Source organism: Garra rufa, chromosome 17, assembly GCF_049309525.1.
Source record: "Garra rufa chromosome 17, GarRuf1.0, whole genome shotgun sequence".
Classification (NCBI taxonomy): Eukaryota; Metazoa; Chordata; class Actinopteri; order Cypriniformes; family Cyprinidae; genus Garra; species Garra rufa.
This window is the reverse complement of record NC_133377.1, coordinates 30,454,393-30,476,689: the sequence shown is the minus strand read 5'-3', so window position 1 is coordinate 30,476,689 and position 22,297 is coordinate 30,454,393. Positions and strand designations below refer to the sequence as shown.

General features: G+C 35.9%; 1 protein-coding gene across 3 annotated transcripts in view; it reads left to right on the top strand.

Moving 5' to 3' along the window:
- Nucleotides 1-495: 495 nt before the first annotated feature.
- znf516 (zinc finger protein 516) overlaps nt 496-22,297 on the top strand; it is a 50,939-nt gene continuing 29,137 nt past the window's right edge. For 2 of the 3 annotated variants that reach the window (XM_073821759.1, XM_073821761.1), the window contains exon 1: nt 496-730. The gene's annotated coding sequence lies outside the window, so the exon portion shown is untranslated. Of the gene's footprint in view, nt 731-2,627; nt 2,825-22,297 lie in introns of those variants that run through there. The other variant, XM_073821760.1, reaches the window with a different exon arrangement.

Here is a 22,297-nt window from a genome sequence, read left to right as displayed (position 1 = left end):
TTGACCTGCACAAAATGTGCTTTATTGAAAAGTAAAAAAAACTAATCTTGACACACATGATGGTCTAAAGACATCACACGACAACAAAATGGCTTCCAGCATGTTGGTTGAGACACTTTGGTTTGGCAGTTCATAGATTTTTAACTTTCTCCAGTTACACTGCATGAACATTTTGACTTAAATTAGTTCTAATTAAATGTTGAATTATTTATTTACTTACTTAGTAAAATATATATTTAATAACCTAGACTCAGACAAAATAAAAATAAGCGTCACGTCCTTGACCCATATATAGTATTTGATCTTTTCTCAAATAATTTAATTATAATCCTTAACTGTCATTCATAATACATTATCACTTTACAAACCATTAGACAGAGATTGTAGCATAACAAGCGCTCTCAACACCAGACTTCTGCATCACCCAACTTTATGCTGAACAAACAATAGTCAATGAAAGAGGGAGGAACCATTGCCGCTCCAGGTGTCGCACCAAACACACGGGGCACTTCGCTGTCGATCCGTCTCGATCTGGATCAACGTCGCTCGATGTCATCACATTGTTTCCTCGATCAACAAACCTAGACGATCCGAACGCTTTGATTTGCGTTTTCAACGCTGAAGTCATTTGGAAACTGCGGATGCCACTCAGTTTGTCATCATCTCGGAGTGTCACCTTGCGTTTGTGCCGTTGCCCCACAACTTCATTACGTCATTTTTATGTACCGAGGTAAGTTTCGAATCAAATTCTGAGAAAGAATCGATCATAAACAGTAGTGACGCTTAATCTTTTGTGTTATTAATAGTTCGCTACTTTGAAGGGAGATTGGACTGGGAGATTTCGCTTGGGCTTGCTGTCGTGATGTGAATAGGCATTGTTTCAGCGCGGGTCTAAATGAGATTAGATTAAGATTAGAGATCAATCTATTGGCAACTCACTTTAAACGATAGTCGCACAATGAATGATTGCTTTCTTTAGTGCAGATGGCAGTACATAAAGCCTACGGTGTCGCACTCACATATAACCTCTGCCATAACCCATTCTGTTTGTCCATGCGCTATTTTTAGGAAGTTTCTCTTCTGAAGAGCTTTAACCATTGAATCATCTATATACAGTGGGAAATCGGAAGGAATTTAATGATTCCGATTCCTCCTGACCATTGCATAATTCCATTAACGAGTTTGTTTGCACTTTTGAGGAAGAAATGTTTGGAAACAAGAAATTCTTGTTGTGGATGCACTGCACTCAGCAGTCTGTTGCTGATGAGATCGAGGAAATCATTTCAGATTTTTACATAACATGCATTCTAGAACAAAACAGAAATAAAGTCAACACACTTCTGACAAAGAGTGTGTTTACATAGACTTTTAATGAGTTTTCACAGACTTGTTAAGAGGTGGCAATCCAGTAATTGACTGTGTAGGCTATACAATAGCATAGAAACGGGTTAACAGTTGTTTAATTTGTTTATATAAAACAATATGATCACAGCAGCAAGTGATTGTGGTTTTAGTAAAACAGATTAAAGTGCTTTTGATTCACTAAAAAGAACCGACTCATAAGAGTCATTCGTTTGGGAATCGTACTACACTGGTTACGCTGTATGTTTTTGTTATTCACTATAAAGAACCGACTCATAAGAGAGTCGTTCACTCGGCATTCGCGCTACAGTGGTTGCGTTGTATGTTTTTGATTCATTATAAAGAATCGGCTCATTAAAGACTCATTCATTCGGGATTCGGAATATGCTGGCTGCTGTTTGTTTCGCGCTGTACATTTAGTAGCAATGTGGACGTAAACAACACTTAACACAGTCAGACCAGCGGTGTTTCGATAATACAAGCTGTAAAATGTCGTGAAAACCATTAGGTTCAGAATTTGTTAAATGGAACCTATTCTTAAGAACCGGTTCTTGTTTCTCAACTCTAAATGTTTAAAGCTTTTGAGCTGGCATGCAGAGATGTCGTGTATATTTGAACTTAACTTTTAGGCGTCTTTGACGAAAATGTAGGCCTAGCTATTTACTTTAATGTGTTCTTTTAAATCTACAATGTAGATATAACGACAGGTAGCCTATATTTTTTGCACTCGTTACTCTTGTTAATTTAACAACAGCCACGTCATGCTTTTTACATCGTGTAAATGATTTTTTTGTTCTAATCTTATTATTTTAACTATAACACCAAAACTCATCCAGGCTCAGGGAAACAGCTGTACATTTAAATAATAAACTTTTTGATGCAAAGCAACACATGATCCATCACTGAAACCCAATTATTTTAGATGGAAAAAACATGCCATGCAATTAGCATTAAATTAGGTTATCAGCTATCTTCCATCATCCTATTGATTTTTTTCGACATGATTGCTTTAAACATTATCTATTATTAGACATTTTTCATTTTTTTTTTTTTTAATAGTAGGCTACAAAACGCAATAGCGATCATCAGTGGCTTCGGATTGTCTTAAATCTAAACCCAGTGTTACTTTGAGAGCTATTACAGTCTAGGGCGGGGCTTTGGTGCTTTACTTTTTTTGTTTTGTTCAGTTTTTTTTCCTCCCCTCTCCCTGAAAGCTTGTCGGATGCTTGTCAGTTCGCATTTAGCTTACCATTATCAAGGCTCAAAGCCTTTAGAGGACGACGGACTGCGATTTACAGGTTTTTTTTTGGATAACGGTCCTGTTGAATTGGGATCTTAACTATACGGAGATGAGGAATATGTGAATGAAGCATTTGAAAAGCAGCAGAGGATGTTCGTGCTTCCTAAAGAATGTGCATGACTGATCTTCCACATGAGGACACTTAAAAAATAAAAACATATGGTAAGACATTTTACATTCATAAAACGTAATTAAACTGATTAGGATGTGTATGTTTTGATTATACGGTATTTATGTAATGCACTTTGATTAGTAAACAACTATGTCCAATTCAACAAACATCTAAAGTTGAGAAGCTAGTTATAATTTAAGGGTTTTATAAGAATGTTTTTATTGCCTCTAGCTCCTGCTCTTTAACTTTGCATATATATATATATATATAAGGAAGCTTGTTTATTGTGCTTATTAGTTTGAATACAAACTGTTAAACTGGTTTTTAGTGTTGTTTGATAATGATAATGAGGAGAATGAAGGGGAGGAGGGTAATATGTGTGTGTGCATTATCGTTATCACGACTGTCATGGTGCCAAGGAACATCTGCTCGTGTGAAGCTGAGAGTTCATGTAACAGTCAAATAAGTTGAGGGAGGTTTTGTGCTAAATGACACTACAGGCATATACAGGGCTCTCTTGTTGTATTATTAGGTGAATTTGCTGGCATAAGGGCTGTTGGGGGGCTGCTGCTGGGATGGCGTCAGCACACTAGTTAATACCCCTTTGCTTTGTGATGAGGGGTCTGTTTCTGACTGAAATGACTTTGAACGGGATACTTTTGTGCTTTCTTTTGTCTGTAGGAGTTTGTGCTTATTGGCTTGTGATAGTAGGTTTCATGTGGGTGTACTGTAAGAGTAATATTTGAGTAATTAGGGGAGCTAAAATGGTGTATAATTTCTAAATGAATCCATTTAATCCTAAAATTTGTAGCTTTACTTTGACTTCATGCCTTTTCTTGAAAAAAGTTAGTGTTGATGTGTGAAAATAATTAGCTTCTCAAAGTAACAGCTCCATACTTTATTGTGTTTACCAAGTTATTGGTTGTCAAGAGACAGCCGTAGGTAAAAAAAAAGAAAAAAGAAAGTTCACACTGAACACTACAGTTATTCTAGTGTTCTATGCCAATAGACAAAAACCTTACCTTGCAGCAGTGGTGGGAGATATTTGCATGGGCCTTTTGCGAAAGTCACTTCCCTTTTATGTGCAGCTGGTTACTGTGCTCAGCCTCAATGAAGCAAGTTGTTTACATGGCTTTGGTTCACGCACTACACACCTTTTGACAGTGCAAATCAAACAAACTCCAGCACGTTCATTCGGGAATGAGTGAGTGGGTGTTGTATTGCTTGTTTGAGTTATGAAGAGACCTAAGCAACCTATGAAATCCCAGACGTGACTGTTCTGAGATGTAAGGAAAAGTGATAAGATTCTGTACTTGTTTTGTTCTTCATCTGAAATGGGCCAGGGGGCTTTAGTTCAACCGTTTAAATGTCGAAAGATGTGGGATTTTCGGATTTCAAAGCTTGCTGCAATCCTTTTCTGTGAATAAAGAAGTCGTTTAGCTGTTTATTTACAATACCTGCATTTTCTACACTCCTAAAAATTAAGGTTCTTTATTAGCATTGGTGGTTCTAAGAAGAATCTTTAACATTCATGGAATCTTTTCATTGCACAAAATGTTTTATTTTATTTTTTATTTTTTATGTTCTTTATACTAAGAGGGTTCTTTAAAGAACTGTTCACAGTGAGTTTTTTTGAGCAACCCAAATGGTTCTTCTATCACATTGCGACAAGAACTCCCTTTGGAACCAATATTTTTAAGAGTGTCTGCCTAGAATAAACAACATGGTTATTTTATTCATCTTTCGAATATCTCCAAGACATTGCACAAGTATCTGGTCTTAATTTGACACGTCTATTTGCTGCCATACTATTTTCACTTCGTTTGAGGTTTATGGCTTGAACTTGTGTTGACCTTGCGAAGTTGACCTTGTTCGTCCCCTCGACATTCAACTATGACTTAACAAGCATTTTCAGTCCTCTCGCAACCCGTAATAGCTCAAGATCCGCTGGCTGGAGGAAGGGACCATTAACATTATCAGTGGCTTTGAGTATAGGCAGTGGGGAGGCTAAAACAAAAGGCACAAGGGTGGCATTGTGAAGGATCAGCAGTAGATTACTGGAATTCTTTTTCCATGGCCTGAATAAGCTTCTAGTTCCCCCATCTGGACACATGAGAAAAGCTTACATTTGCAACTTTAATATTTTAATGCCTTTGTTATACTGAAGCAATTTGAGGCTGCTTAGCCATTAGTGTCATTTGGATTCAAAAGACGCAATAACAGGCGTCGCAAATGTAAGATCCTTTTGGTGAAGTGTGCGCAGTAATGTTTTATGATGCGTTCTGTTGATTATTAAAACATTCATTGTGGGGGAAATAGATTTTATGAGTTGACTTTATTGCTACAGTATGCATAATGTGTATTATGGCATGTCACGAAGCTGTTAAATGTTTCATCGCTGCATCATTACCTCTCATTGCTCATTAAATCAAACATACACATACAGAAATGGATGGGAGAGAGAGGGCTGGAGGATTTGATCATGCATATGTCATCAAGTGAAGTGCAGTTTTACCTGTTGTGGATTAATTTGAATAACTGTCTGTTTGATAAACAGCTGACTGTTGTACATTCAGTCTAATAGAATCATAATCAAGAAAATGGCTTCAAAGACACACACATGCACAGTTCAGTTTGAGAGACAAAGTCAGTCGCATGTATCCTCGGGAGCAAGGAAATATCCATAAATTTTCTGAATTCTCTTCATTGTGGTGTTAATCCACCGTTGGTTTAAATTACGGGAAGTGAATTAAATGTGCAGTTGTTTCCTTAAAGGGATAATTCACACAAAAAATAATGTTTTGTCATCATTTACTCACCCTCATGTCATTTAAACTCCATATGTTGTTTTTCCCCTGTAGAACACAGTAGTCCCCTGTAGTTGATGTTAAGCAGAATTTCTGAGTTTCCCTCTTTTTTATTAATGAAAGTAAATAGGTACTGAGGCTGTCAAGCTCCCAAAAGGACAAAAAAGTACTAGTAAAGCATTGAGAAAGTGGACACATGAAGTGTGCACTGTATTCCAAGTCATCTAAAACCATACATGAGCTTTGAGTGATGAAAAAAATGTTACATTGAAGTAATTTTTTGCTGAAAACTATTCATGAGTGTTAATTTTCAAAATATCGGTTAAACCATATATTGTCAACCCTTAGTTATGTAGGAGAGTAACTGATGACAGATTTAAAATTTTTGGGTGGACTATCACTTTAAATTAGAGGTTTTACCGATATGCGCTTTCAGGGCTGATGACGATTATTATGGATCAAGTGGACTGATAACTGATATATATGTCTGGTGTACAAATGAAATTATCAGTGCTGATATAAAGCATTTATGGTTATCAGTATTGGTCATTTTCGAAACCAATTTTCCAATATAATAATTCAAAAGTTTTTGTCTGAGACCTTGTTTTATTCTTCAATTTGATTAATTAATTTTCATTTTTACACCAGACATTTATATCGGTTAAAAATAACGATTAAAGCACATATGGGTTGACCCTTAGTCATGAAGGAGAGTAACTGATGACAGAATTTTTATTTTTGGGTAGACTATCACTTTAAATTAGGGGTCGATTGATATGTGTTTTTGAGGGCTGTTGCCGATACCGATTATTACAGATCAAGTAGACCGATAACCAATATTTTGAACCAATACATATGTCTGGTGTAAAAATGAAAATTAATGTCAAGATGAACAATAACAAGGGCTCTGACAAAATCTTTGTTTAAATTCTTAATTATTTAATCTGCGAATCTGTTCTTAAAAAGGATCAATACCGATAACCATAAAAATTCTTAATGTTGGTGCCGATTATCTGCCAGTCCATTATTTGGTCGACCCTTACTTATGATACTCCAAACCTGTATGACTGTCTTCTGTGGAGCACAAAAGAATGTATTTTGGAAAAGTGATAGTAATCAAATAGTTTTGAGTCCCATTGAAATATGTTAAATAAGTCAATGGGGCGCGAACATGTTTGATTACAACACTCCACAAATATCTTTTTATGTTCTACAGAACATAAATCCAGAAATACATGCATTTTTGGAACAACATGAGAGTAAGTAAATGATAAAAGAATTGTTATTTTTAGATGGACTATCCCTGTATGTCACACAGGCTTGGAACAACACTACAGTGAATACATTTTCATTTTAGGGTGAGCTGTCCCTTCAAGGCACTATTTCTAATTTAAATGACTTAATGTTGGATTGATGCAATTATAAGCATTTTCTTCACTTCTTCAAAAACAAATAATTACCACATGAAGCACATTTATAATATCGCGCCTGCTCACATACTAGCATTAGATTAGACATGACATTTACAGCACTTGTCATAGAACCCGTCATGTTCCAAGCAAGTTGTCAAGTCGTGCTAAGGCAGCTAAAGATGTGATAATTATATGGTGAGTTTGACTACATCTTAACTGACAACACAGCTGAGATGACTAATGAGTTTGCAAATAAAATAACTTAATGAGTTGCCAAATACTTGTTAATGCGCACCCTCTAGACAGATGAACAGACACATGCTCTCATTGAGTGGTGTGTTATGTCTTCATTGCCCCCCCTGGCCATCTGATGGGGAGCTGGCACCACGGCCCAGCAGCTCCAACACGCGTGGTCAACATGTGGGCGGTAATCCCGCTATTAGGGTAATCTGCTCAACCCACCAATCAATAAAGAGCACGCCCATCCTCCATCAGAGTCCTGTAACAGGCAAAATTAGGGCTGAAGAAAAATGATTTAATCACTGGGATTAAGTGCAGCTGAGGGGGAGGAGAGACTCTGCAAGGAGAATTTAATTTGCAGAGTTAAGATGCCCAGGTTAAGAGTGAACAGATGTCTTCTTAAATTGGTTGATATTTATTTGATTATATACCTATTTGTGCTTTTTGTTTGTTTCTGATTAAGCAGTAAATGATCTGTTTTATAGTAAATACAGTGTTAGTCGCTCCAAAAAGTCTTTGGACACTTAAAGGGTTAGTTCACCCAAAAATGAATATTAGCCAATGATTTACTCACCCTTCAGGCATCCTAGATGTATATGACTTCCTCCTTTCAGACAAATTAAAAATTATCCTGGTATTTCCTAGCTTTACAATGGCATAGGCTGGTGTTTCTCTTCATGAGTCCGAAACAAGTCCAATAAAGTGCATCCATCCATAATAAAAAGTGCCTCACATGGCTCCAAGGGGCAAATAAAGGCCTCCTGTATCAAATCGATGCATTTTTGTAAGAAAAATATCTATATTAAAAACATAAGAATCACTTTAATCTAGCTTCCGCCAGCTGGTTGCACCCAAAAGCAGCTCCAGGCAGATGACTTCGGTTGTTGGCGTTGCGCATGCAGTTTGTTTACAGGAGCAAAGGAATCAAAGTTCCCTTACTTTAGCAAAGGAAAACCAGTCTCTTCTTATTTTATATCGAAATCCTCTGACATTTTCCTTTACAAATTCTCGTTTTGAACTTCTAATTCATGACTTTTGTTTAGTTTTGATCTCTTCATGGCACGTTCGCATTCCTCACTTCTGCGCAGGTGTATGCGCAACACCGACATATTACGCCATCCGCCTGGAGCTGCTTCCGGGTCCTCTGGGTATGACTGATTGGGGAAGCTAGATTAAAGTGATTGTTGTGTTTTAAATATAGATATTTCTCTTACAAATATGCATCGATTCGCTACAGGAGGCCTTTATTTAACCTCCGGATCCTTTTTATTATGGATGGATGCACTTTATTGGACTTGTTTTGGACGGATGAAGAGAAACACCTGTGTATGCCATTGTAAAGCTTGGAAGTGCCAGGATAATTTTTAATATAAATCCAACTGGATTTGTCTGAAAGAAGGAAGTCATATACACCCAGGATGCCTGAAAGGTGAGTCAATCATGGGCTAATTTTTATTTTTTGGTGAACTAACCCTTTAAGCCACAATTTAAAATGTAATGTTAATGCCATTGCATCATATACAACAAAACCAATTGCCGTTTTATTTTATTTTAAAGAAAGCACTTTTCAAGCTAAACATTTCACGAAATAATTACTTGGACTTGTTCAGGTTGTCCTAATTGGAAAAATACAAAGATCAGAAAATTGATTGATCATTAAAAAGGTTGTTACACTACATATAACCTTAATTTTATAATTGTGTTTTCATTTATGGCATTAAGTCCTCAACTGGTAAGGGCTGGGCCGATAAACGATATCATATCGAATCGCGATAAAATTTATGTTAATAACGATGATAAGCTATAGACATTTTTTGCTCCATATGGATTAATCTAAGAGCCAATCACACAGCAGAAATATGCGACAGCGGCCAATCAGCGTGCAGAGTGCGTGTGCACGTCAAAGTACAAAGTTCATTTTCTACAGCACTTTGCGAAGCAACCTTACACCAGGACGACAAAAAAAAGAGAGTGGAAGCAGAGACGAAAGAGAAACTAACCTAGAGTTATTATCCAAAGATGTTGAAGTTGTCGACAAAAAAAGGTAGCACGAATTCCGTAAGTGGTTTGATTATCTGAAAAGTGACTCTCAGCTCAGCTGAGAGTTTGGCGCTATTGTTAAAACTGAAACCGAAAGCAAAAAACGCACACGCATTCAAAAGCAATTTTAATCCAACTTGTTTAGAGAGTGACTCCGCAATGCGCACAAATTAGGCTACATGACATATCTAGGCTGTTATCAGCATGTAGACTATAATAGGTTGTGTATGTCTATAGCTCTGTATCATGCTTGAAATATTCCGTCTCTATTTGCACTTTGAATAATGAGAGAGTAGCCTACTTTGATTATGGCTGAATTGTCTGCACTTAATACGATTAAGAAAGAGCTGTGTCGTAATTTTTTGATATTTATACTGTAGATTGTTTCAAAATGCAGTGGTTGCCTCTAATTTAAATAGCTCAACCTATAATAGAGAAAATAAACAATTGTGTTTATAATAATAAATAATAAAGAAATAAATAAATGTTACAAATTATGTTTTTACAATAATTTTATGTTCACATTTTGTACATTTACTCTCATTTACCATACTCTGTCACAACTTTTATTTTTTTTTCATTTATTTTAGTAAGTTATTTTAATTTTTAAGGCCAAATCTGTAATCTGCTTTTGTTAATAAACTATACTTAAAAATGTAATTTAATGAATCCTTTAATTTTTGTGGCTTTAGTCATTGTTGGGATACTATTTTAAAGCTGGCAACATCAACAGCTTATATCGAAATATATATCGTCATCGTTCAATATGGGGAAAAATTATCGAGATTACATTTTTGCCATATCGCCCAGCCCTAACTGGTATAGTAAGGTAAACTAACTGTACTTGTTTTTCCGGTGTGTTTAGGTGAGAATACGTGTCCTAATATGCCTTTGAGTTGTTTTAGATGTACACAGACGAATTCTGTCTCTCTTGACTAAACCAGAAGTTATTCAAATGATAGTAGATCCCTTATCTTTTAATTCAGTAATGCTGACTAATCTGCATCACCCAGTATAGTGGAAAAACAGGCTGGTGATGTCATTACTGTAAATGACTCGCGGTAATGCGAACAAATGTGTTTTGAGCATAAAAACTCTTTTGGAATGATTGTGTCCAGAATTTGTGTGTGTATCAGCTGTGTTGGGCGTGCATAATGCCCTGTGTCTAGTGGAGGGCTTGGCACATTGGCGAGCTGGCAGCAGCGGACAGAGAGAGCTAAGCGGGGCACAGCTTTGGCACTAGAGAGCACAACAAGTGATGGCAGTGTGTGTCTTCCTGTCCAACGTTCCAACAGGAACAGGTTGGTACTGTATACTGCACACATCCCTGTTTTTGACCATGACCTCACTGCCATCATGTCCAGCATATAGTTGGTAGAGTTTTTCTGAAACATTGCCACAGCCTTTGTCCTCTAAAGGGGTGGATTACTCAAAAATCTTGCTGTAAGCTGTAAAGCTCCAAAATGATAAAAAGACAGACACGTAAGAGAAGAAATTGTTTATTAAAGTAGTTATTTTTGTTTTCTTTGTACACAAAAGGTATTCTTGTAGCTTTGTAACATTACACTTGAACCACTGATGGTTAGTTACATAGCTGTCTATGCAGGGTCAGAAAGCTCTCGGATTTCATCAAAAATATCTCAATTGTTGTCTTATGGGTTCGAAATGACATTTTAAGGTAAACTAACCCTTTACATTTTAATGATATTTCTCATGTAAACTTTTGAACATGTAATTAGTGTAATTCTTCTATTTTTGGGTTCTTTTTTTTTTTTTTTTACCTCATTACAACATAAACAATCATATTAAACTAAGACCAGTCCTTTTCAGACTATAGCAGTGCTGAAAGACTGATCATATGATACCATGAAAGGCCAAATTAGACTAGACCTATACCAAACCAAACCTGGTTAAACCAGATCAGGTTATATAATCAGAACATAATACTTCTCCAAACCACAGCACATCAAGCCATATCAAACCCACTCTAGACCAAACCTGACTCTACCACACAAAAAACAGACCAAAGCCCTCTATGAGACTTTATTCAGTAGTGCATAATCACACAATGTCTAACAAATGTTCCATTTGAGATTATAGAAACAAGTCATTGTTGCCATTGGCTGGAAACCACACAAACAGTTGTGGCGACTCCACCCTTAGACAGAACTGAAACGGCTCTTTTTCTCTTGAGCTTGTAATGCAAACCCAATCTGACTGATAAAGTCACAAGGAATTTTAATAGCAGTTTCTCATAAGTAGGCATGGGCCGGTATAAGATTCTGACGGTATGATAACCTTGGATAAAAATATCACGGTTTCACGGTATTACGGTATTGTAATCACTGCTCTACAATGTTACATTTAAATGTCTGGGTAAAAAAAACAACCTTTTTTTCCCCAAACGGATTACAGTATATTTTATTTTAGGAAACATATAGAACATTTTGTAACATGGAACAGAAGGCAAAATAATTAAAATAAATAATTGAATCTTCTTAATTAAATTGCAGTCACTTGTGTTAAAGGTGCCCCGTGTAATATTTAAGATGATCTCTAGACAGTGGTGCAATAACTATGTTTTCAGGGGTGCATAAAGACCTTAATTAACCATTATGTTTTTATTAACATAGAATCAGCTTGCGAAAAAAACACTGACACAATGATGAACAAGTAATATTCACAATAACATAGTTTTATTGAATGATAAAGTTAATATAATTCCTTAAATTACATTTTAAAAGAAATCTCACTATTCGTTGCTGTCAAAAAAAAGGTGAGATTTAAATCCTGTATCGGCTTCCGTAGTTCTGTAAAGGGAGGGGTGAGCGGTACTCTGCTGCAATTCACAATCTCGCCGCTAGATGCCACAAAACCTACACACTGCACCTTTAACGTGACAGAAGGCTTAAAAGCAAAGACGTGATTTCACTTTAACTTAATTGTTGTGCTAAAGTTCACAGAAACGTAAAATTAGTACATATAGTCTGCTATTCCCCACTCTGTGTTGTGGGGGTTCACCTCCTTTGGCCGTCCTGAACTTATATTACTGCTGAATCTCACTGACTGTGGATCACGTGCACAAACACAGACACGCGCCTGAGCACTAACCGGTGGGGGAGGGGCTGCATTGTTTTCTCTGCAGGGACGCACACACACAACCTAGTAGGGAGTCCTGCGCTTTCACTTTGACACAGAAAATGCGCATATCGTAGGAACGGTATAACTTTTTTTGTTTCCGGTTTTGAAACCGTGACTTTTTCAAACCGCGGTAAACCTTGAAACCGGTTATCATCCCATGCCTACTCATAAGTAGTGTATACTGTGTTTCTTGCTTGGATTCATTTTAGAAACAGATTCTGCTATCTGAAGTTGCTCTGTTAGTTTGTTTTAGTTGTTTACTCTGTTGTCAGGACTGTGACCACCATAACTAACCTCAATGTTTAGATTAGTTGTCAACTAAAATAGTTTTAGTCATAATTTGCTCATGTATGCATTTTTATCCTTTTGTTAAACACACAAGAAGATAATTTGAACAATTGTGGTTTATTTTTTTAAGCCACCCATAAAACAACATCCCTATAGATTTTCATTGTCTGTGCAAAAACAACTGAAACATTCTTTAAATTATCTTTTGTTTTTAACAAGGGAAAGTCAGTCGTAGTTACAATCTTTGGTTTGAAGGAAAACATTAACAAGCTGTGCAGTTCTTCACCTGATTTATGGAAAGTTTAAACTTCAGCAAAGACAAACATTCAGCTGGTCTGGATTTTGCATTTCGCCATCGGACACTTCTATTTATTTTTGAAGGCACTTAAGCTGATTACTTACAAATTATATTTTACAAGACCGCAAGCAAATGCTCTACCGAATCATACTATACTATATTATTTGGCACTATCATACACTAATTACTGTTGCTATTTAAAGCACAGCTTTTACCCAGTCAGTAGAACCTTATCAGAGGTTTGTTTGAGTAACTGAGGTATTTGTATACCAGTATCTTTGTTCACTGATCTGATTTCAAGGATTCCATGTTCCGTCAAAGCGGCGGTGCGTTTGCTCTTCTCTTTACGCAGTGCACCCCTCTGTATTTTAGAAACTTGCTAATAGTGTCTCGTCTCTCTGGAGATGTCCCTGTTGTGCCTTTTTCCTGTGGACTGATTGCATGTGGATTTCAACTAATTGGATCCTGTGGATGTCAAGGCCTTGCTGCTGTAAATTATTCAGAGTCTGGTTTGTCTGTAAAACAACATGTAGAAAAGCACAGCACGGTATATCTTCTGTGTACTTTGTATTTAATGCAGTTTAATATTAGATGTCGCTTTAACTGCTCCTTGCTTTATTTTTAAAAGGATGTGGTTGTATGAATGGGAAGCACAAGTATATCTTAGTCATATGAATGATATTAAATTATTTCTTGCACATTTTACACTTTTAAGGTGGAATGTCCAGTGAGTGGTGCTAAAAGTGTGTTTAGTTTTATCCGAAAGTCTATGAATTTGACCCATTGGTTGTTATATGTATCACAGCAATTCACAAATAACATTTCAGTTGAGTGGTGCTAAAAGGCTCATGCCCTTTCGCATTTGAAAATAACGTACCACTTACACTAAATCCTAAGGACCCGACCACACAAAGTCATGTTCTAAAAAAAATCCGTAAACACGGCGTCATCTCAAGAAATATCTGCGTACACACAAAAACACTGAAACCGTTTGAAAATGATGTAGTATATATGCCAGAGCAGTATGTGGTGCTGTAAATCTGCCATTAAAATGGAGAAGAAGACTTGGAGAGTGCACAAAAACCTTGCGAGCTGTATGCAAACCCAACACAACAACAAGACAAACATGGAACAATACATTTATTACACTATTTATTTATATGTGTTAATGTAAGTTAACCCTGAAATGCATGAATGTTTCGTCAATCATTATTACATATTCAGGTCTTTAACGACCCGGACCTATATATCCAGCATGGATGGATCCCTAAATTCTGCAATAGCAAAAAACTCTATTTTGATATTTAAAAAAAGTTACAGATAAATAAACTAAAGCATGTTTCCTTACCTTTTGAAACCTAGAAGGGTTCAATTTGAGCAGATGATTTTGCCATTGCACACTTCCACAGTACATTCAGCATCTGGCTCATATTCACAATTTCAACCATTCAAACCGGTTAAATTTTTTGCTGTTGATATTCTTTTGTTTTATGCCTGCGATAATTATGACCGAAACATCACGTTAGTATTGTCCATCAAACAGTGCCACCTCAAGGAATAAAGATTGAATTGCATGTGTTGAGTCATCAAATATTTACATATTTTTGCGCATGAAAAATATACTTTCACCGTTACACACCTTGGGTTTCTAGTGACCCTATACACTTTTTACAAAAAAAATAAATAACATTGTTTATATGTGACCCTGGACCACAAAACCAGTCTTAAGTAGCATGGGTGTATTTGTAGCAATAGCCAAAAATACATTGTATGGGTCAAAATTATCGATTTTTCTTTTATGCCAAAATATCATTAGCATATTAAGTAAAGATCATGTTCCAAGAAGATATTTTGTAAATTTTCTACCATAATTATATAAAAACTTGATTTTTGATTAGTAATATGCATTGCTAAGAACTTCATTTGGACAACTTCAAAGGTGATTTTCTCAATATTTAGATTTTTTTTGGAAAGCTTATTTACTCAGCTTTCAGATGACGTAAGAATCTCAATTTCGGCAAATTTACACTTATGACTGGTTTTGTGGTCCAGGGTCACAAATTAGCTTGTTATATTGTTTAGAATTAATAGATTGAGGAATACTAAGAAAGTTGATGTCAAACTTAAAAAGGGTAGAAGACTCTCTAGAGTTAGAAGGTAGTTCTGAATGACATCCCGGGTTGCTAAAGACCCACGGTATGCATTTACTGGTTAATAAAAATACAGTCGTTCATTGTTTGTTCATGATTGGTGTCTGACTAGGATCGAGACATGGGGTGATGACAAAATATATGAAGGACAAAAAATAACAGTTTCCGCCAAAACGCCAGGTCCGTCTGGACAAAAATGCCTATACGGTACAATTTTTTATGTATACAGCTAAACGCGTCTCCTTGTGGACGGGCCCTAATAGTGTTAAAAAAATGAACAAACCTGAGACAAAAAGCATATGCTGAGGCAACTATGCCATTTTATCTTGCATTTTCAAGTTGTATCGTGGCTCGTTTTCATAGGACTTGCAAGTGCAGTGCTGTACCAGGTGAGCTACCGAGCAAGTTTACTACGCTAGAAAAGCCATACGGAGCCTGTTATGTGATGCAAACATTAAAAAGTGTTACTTTTAGTGCATGATTTGTAAACGTCATAACATAACTTCATAATGTTTGGGAGTCTGTGCAAAAAAGATACGTTTTCATTAATTGATAATCTACCTCATGATCGAAATTTCTGTGAACAGGAATGAAAGGTCATTGGCGTTTTAGTGTCGCTAGTGTTCATTTAACCTGAAAACTGAAGTGAATTGTGTACAGAAATGTTTTTGGAGTTTGTGTAGGTAGAGGCACGTTTTTCCAATGAGCCTAGGTTGGAAATATTAGCAAATTTCAGCTTCCCCAACAGCTGTTCCTCTGAAAAAGAGCTCAGAGATTATTAATAGCTCGAGCTCAAGGGAATTCGCTTATTGAGAAAAATAAAGCTAGTATTCAGTGCCAAACCTCTCATATCCAATACTGTGCAACCCTTCTGTTCAGATTACTCAAGTTGTTGAAGTCTGAGTTTCTAGTAAATTTTTGCAAGTACGTACTTACACTCCCAGTAACACAAGAAGGCCTTCAGGCCTTATTTTTAAAGCCTCTCTTGCGAGTACAGCTATTGCAAAGTGTTGTACCTGAAATCAATATGTTGTGCTATAAAAAGTGGAATCAAAACACCTAGTTTTCAGGGCAGCCATTTTGTTTGTAGGGAGATCCAGTAACAAATTCTTTTGGTTTATGAACATTTTAATGCATTTTTAACATTTAAAGATTATCCTTTCAGTTAATGCATTAACTAGCAGTATTATTAACATTTGTTACTTCTTGAAATCTATTGCATTAACTGGTGTTAGTATAACCTGTAAAGTGTGATCAAACTTCCTCATTTTTTAAATTCTAAAGAACAGAGGCATTATATACATAATTCCTTGACAAGCCTTCTAAGTCTTAACCCTTGTCACATGATACAGTGTAAATATATAATTCATCTTGGCAGTCAGAGCTGCTGGTCCCTTGAGGGCAAAACTCTTTTACATCTGTTTTTATTTTTCTGTCGTGACAAGTGATAGTAGCACTGTTCTCTCACACTTCAGCAAGTCTGTTTAGAGAGGTTCAGAAAGATCAGCTGAATGAAGTCTGAAGAAGGATGCTGACAGCTTTAGTTCACTTCCTTTGGGGTGACTGGGATTAAAGGGTGTAATCCACCTCATTTTGGCACCAGACGTCCAGCTGGACTGACCTCAAATCCCAGAGAGCACGACATGACATATCCCTCAGTGAGGGGAACGCTCGACTCGACACCATTTTGATTAGACGTGAGCCAAAACAACCCTTTACACAATAACATGATAGGCTATTGTTAAAGTTAAGCTAGTTAAGACCAAGTAGTGCAGAGCGATATACCAGTTCAGATGGTAAACCGGTTTGAATTACGCACAAGGTATGAACTTCTAAAAAAAAAATGACATACCAGTGTGTAAGTGGTTAAGCAACATTAAAGAGTGTTGTGAATTGAGAGAAAATCCCTGTTAACTGCATGCACTTCTGACTAATGGCTAGATAACTATTAATAACACACAACTAATTCTTTAACTGGGCAAATAAACCAACTCTAAATGCTGTTTACTAAATGGCAATTAACATATGTTAAAGACGCTAAAGTGGAAGAGAAAATGCTATAGCAGGTAAAGCAAGATAAAAAAATCCAAAGTACTGAATTGGGGGGTTTATACAAATGTATCTGAGGGGAACCGACTGTCTTCAGAAAGGTTTATTAGATTTATTTTATGCAGCATAATTTTTACAAAGCTAAAGTCAGTCCATTCTGTTTTTGCTTAAAATTGTTTAATTATACAATCTATTTTACATCAAAAACTGTTCATATGTAGCAACTTTGTTTGGATTGTGATTAAAATGCAGTAGTTTTGCAACTGTTTTATGCATTCTGATTCATATGAAGGCGTAGTCAGGTAAAAAAAAAAACATCATAAATCATGAAACTGCCAGAATTAATAAAAGCACCAGCACTACTATCAAGATGTCAATAGGTGAATCTAATGAAAATTGTAGGCAATGTCTAGATGTTTTACTTAACAACAAATACATAACAGAAAACATATTTATATTTTGCATATCAATTTTTGACAATTTTGTTTATTTGACATGTGGCCACAAAGCCAGTAATAAGTAGCATGGGTATATTTGTAGCACTAGCCAAAAATACATTGTATGGGTTAAAATAGGGCTGGACGATATGGCAAAAATTTATATCACAATATATTTCTTAATTTCGGTCGATACGATATAATTCCGATATCGATATGGACAATATTAAAAAGCCTCAGGAAAAAACTGCAGAGGACCCACACAATGGATGTCTGTACCTACAAATGTCTGCAAACTGAATTTGCAAAGTCTATAATACATCCAGGCTCCTCCTATTAAAATTATATAAAAACATTTTAATAAAAACAATACAAAAAAAATAAGGTTCACTTTTTATTTTTATTTAGCCTTTACAAACAAGAAATGTGAAATAAACTATCACATAAATAAAACTCTCAGACTCAGCTTATTAACAATAATATATTTCCATTTAAACTAGAGCAGGCTGATTATTCATATAAATTTCAACAACAAACAAACTGCTTCAGCAGGTTTCAGATAAAGAAACAAAAAGAATAAAATAAATAAAGAGTGAGCAACAACAAAAACACATTGCTCTGGCCGGAACAGAAAAGGGGGAAAGAAATCATAATAAAAATGATGCCACTAGGCCAACTAATTATTAATCCTCTTCCAGATAGGAGGTCAGGGCTCGCAAAATTTCTAAATCTCTGGTAGCCCTTCGGGCAGGTACTCTTCAGATTTTGGTAGCCCGAAAATTATTTTAACTAGCCCAAATAAAAAACAACAACTTAAATTTAGAAAATTAGATGGGAGTCTAAATGTCAATCAAAAATATTTTCAATACACAAATATCAACAAATATCAAGGAATGAATTTTATTTCACTATTTACAGTGAATGCGGAATTTTAAAATATCAATTTGAGGCAATTTATGACCCTTTTTAATAGCTGCACAAGAAAAATGAACAGTGTGAGTGGGGTTGGACGATGTACGGTATTAAGCCATATTAAGCCATAAAATTACATGATTTACAGTTCAGATACAGGTTTTTCACAAAAAAATCTTATAAAATGTCATTTCAGCCTTTATACCATTAAAAGGAATAAATCAAGTATATAATGTATTATATTTATTTAAAACATAAATATAACTGTCTTAATTGTTTAGATTTTTAGAAAACACATTAACTTCTTTCACATTTACAACTCTGTGTTTTCTGCATAAAAAACATTGGTTGAGATTTGCAATAATCTGACCAGCTGAAAATGTGGACGTGCATATTCATTCTGTCACTAGGTAGCGCTTTAGGAGCGCTGAAATATTACGGTTTCCCTTGTAACGGCTGTATACAAAGCAGCATTAACGCAGTTTTATCAGACATGAAATGAAAATGCCAACGATACGTTTCTGAGGACAGTCGGCTCCCTTCAGATACATTCATATAAAGACATCAGTGCCGCGTATTGACTTTGAAAGCGTGCATATTTATTCATTTACATCATTGCCTCTTAAAGTTTAATCCAGCCCTATCGCGATTGTTTATTTAACGAAGTCAAAGCCTTTTTGAAAATCTATTTGAAGCGGCCAGCGCTGATATTATGGCGAGTATTTGCATGAACCGTGTATAACTTACCAATGCCAGAGTTTATCCGAACTTAAAAAGCCGAACCACTTCCACACCACTGAATTAGTCTTTCCTCTCTTATCAACTATTTCATCTGCCTTCTTTCTTGTGGAAGCTTGTTCATCCACATCTGTATTGCGGTCAGGGATACTCATTTTGTAGCTAAAAACTTCCCGCAACAGAGCTTAACCAACTACTGCTGCTGAGCGCTAACAGCGTGTCTTTGATGTACGTCGTCACGCAATTCTGTTTTGCTCTTTCTGACGGCTGAGCACTGAACGTCATTCAGTGACAAATGCTAATGTATAAAATTATATATATACATTTTCATATATATTAGGGCTGTCAAAATTAACGCGTTAATAGCGCATTAACGCAAATTCATTTTAACGGCACTAATTTTATTAACGCGCGATTAACGCAGCGCGCATTTTCTGTTTGACCCACTACCTAGCCCATAGTTAAAGAAATGAATGCACAGTGCTGCCAACCTAGCGAAAAGTGTCTAGCAACAATACATAAACACATAATTGGACAAACCTAATATAGTTTCTGAGGATCTTCGGTTTTGCTGAACGTGCGTGAGGTCTCCCAGTGCGCGCGCACCTCCCTCTCTTCATATCTGCGTCTGCTCTGTTCAGTGAGCGGCAGTGGAGCAGCGCTTTCAGTTAAAACTGATGTTATGTTCATTCCAGTGCTTGAAGTGGGCCGGTACGCAGGTACTTCTGTATTTTATCCTTTTGCGTACACCGGCACTTCTGGCATATTTAAATAAATGCAAGCGGAGTCGGGCTACGTTAGGATTGGTGCTGTGGTGTTGATGCGTAAAGCCACATACGAGTATGCACGCGAAAACGGCGTATTAAATGCACGTCAAACACATGCATAATTGCATATCATATGCACGCCAAAGTTAATTTCAGCTTGTTAATAGCACGCCAAATAGAAACAAAGTCGTGCTAGTGCGCATTTGCATGAGACCAGGCTCTCCAATCAGTACATTATAACCAAAACAATACATTAAAACATAAAAGAAGCAGGTTTTTGGGATCAAATAACTTTAAATAGCTAAACTCCTAAAAAGTCAAAGGATCCTGAAGGCATTCAAACAGGAAGTTAAAAACAACGATAATAATGCAGGGAATAGTGACTTATGTCCAGATGCCGGTAAATGATTCTTTTCAGTGATTGAATCATGATCATAATTCAGGATTTTTTTCAGTTATTATTTCATATTACTTTGGTTGTCTGATAACAGACATATTAAATCAAAACAATGGAAACAGTTTTGTTGAGAACTTGGCTGCATCAAATGACAGTATGTGGGCACCTAGAGGCAAACAAATGTAATAATAAATGTAGATTTTGCATGTTCAGAAGCAGTGAGCTGCCCTGTCCTGCAAATAATGTAAACAGGCTTGTGTAAGTAAATTGCTCAGTGCAAAGAACGAGAAGTAATGGGAACCTGGTGTTTCTATGTTCTTTTTTTTCATGTGTCTAATAGACATGAACAAGTTATTTGAAAAACATCTATGACATTTGAAACAAGTTAGTCTAGTCAAGTATGGTTCCACTGATAATAAACACATATTTGCTTAAAGCAACCATGTTTGTCCATGTCAATGTTGATTAGAGTATTAAAAACGTTAAAAGGTGTTAATTTAAGGTACATTTAGAACAGATAAAAATGTGCGATTAATCGCAAGTTAACTCAAGACAACCATGCGATTAATCGCGATTAAAAATTTTAATCGATTGACAGCCCTAATATATATATATATATGCAAATGTATATCGAAATATCGGAAATGGGTTTAAAAATCGTTAATTCTATCGCGATATATATTGATATCTAATTATTGTCCAGCCCTAGGTTAAAATATTATTATTATTTTTCTATTTTAATTTACATTTCTAAGATCAAAGCCAAGTTTTCAGCATCATTTAAGTTAGAATGATTTTTGAAGGATCATGTGAGACTGGAGGATTGGAGTAATGACTGATGAAAATTCAGTTTTGCATCACAGGAATAAATTATATTTTATTGAACATTAAAATAAAAACCATTGTTTTATATTGTAATAATATTTAGCAATATTGCTGTTTATAAATGGTGTTTTGAGAGAGGTGCTATTTGATTTGACTTAATTTTTAATTTAGTTTAATGTAATAGTATTTTATTTTACTCTAAAATTGTGTTTTGAGAGAGGTGCCATTTTATTTCATGTATTTTTTAAATTATTTATTAAAGTAAAGATAATAAAGATATTTTGTCAATTTTCTACTGTAAATATATCACAACTTGGTTTTTAATTAGTAATATGCATTGCTAAGAACTTCATTTGGACAACTTTAAAGATGATTTTCCCAATATTTAATTTTTTTTGCAACCTTAGATTCCTGATTTTCAAATAGTTGTATTCATACATCAATGGAAAGCTAATTTTTGATGTATAAACCCTTATTACTGGTTTTGTGGTCCAGGGTCACACATAAAATAGTAACTTTATAAATTTACCTTATGAATGTGTCAAGTCAGTAAGTTTGTAAAACAGTACCTGCTTTAGGCGTTGTTTAGACAGGGACTTGCGACTTGTTTATTTACGGGCAGTCAGTAACACTGTTTTGCGTCTGATTTCTCACAGATTGTGTTGTATTGTTGTCAGCAAGAGTGAAAAACTAAATCTTTTCTCTGGAGGGTGCGAGTTGGGCGTCCTCTCTGCCGATCCATCAAAATTCCAGCTATTGTTGCACTCCAGTGGTTGCTCTATAAACAGGAAGTGAGACCTCTCATCAGAGCAAAGGCTTCCTGCTGTAATGACACCACACATACATACACATGTTCTTATTCCCTCTGGTTACATATATACTTACACACACACACACACACACACACACACACACACACACACACACACACACACACACACACACACATAACCACAGCAGCCTTCTCCTCCTCCCATCACCTCTCACACGCATATATGCACACATACCAGATGGGAGATGGG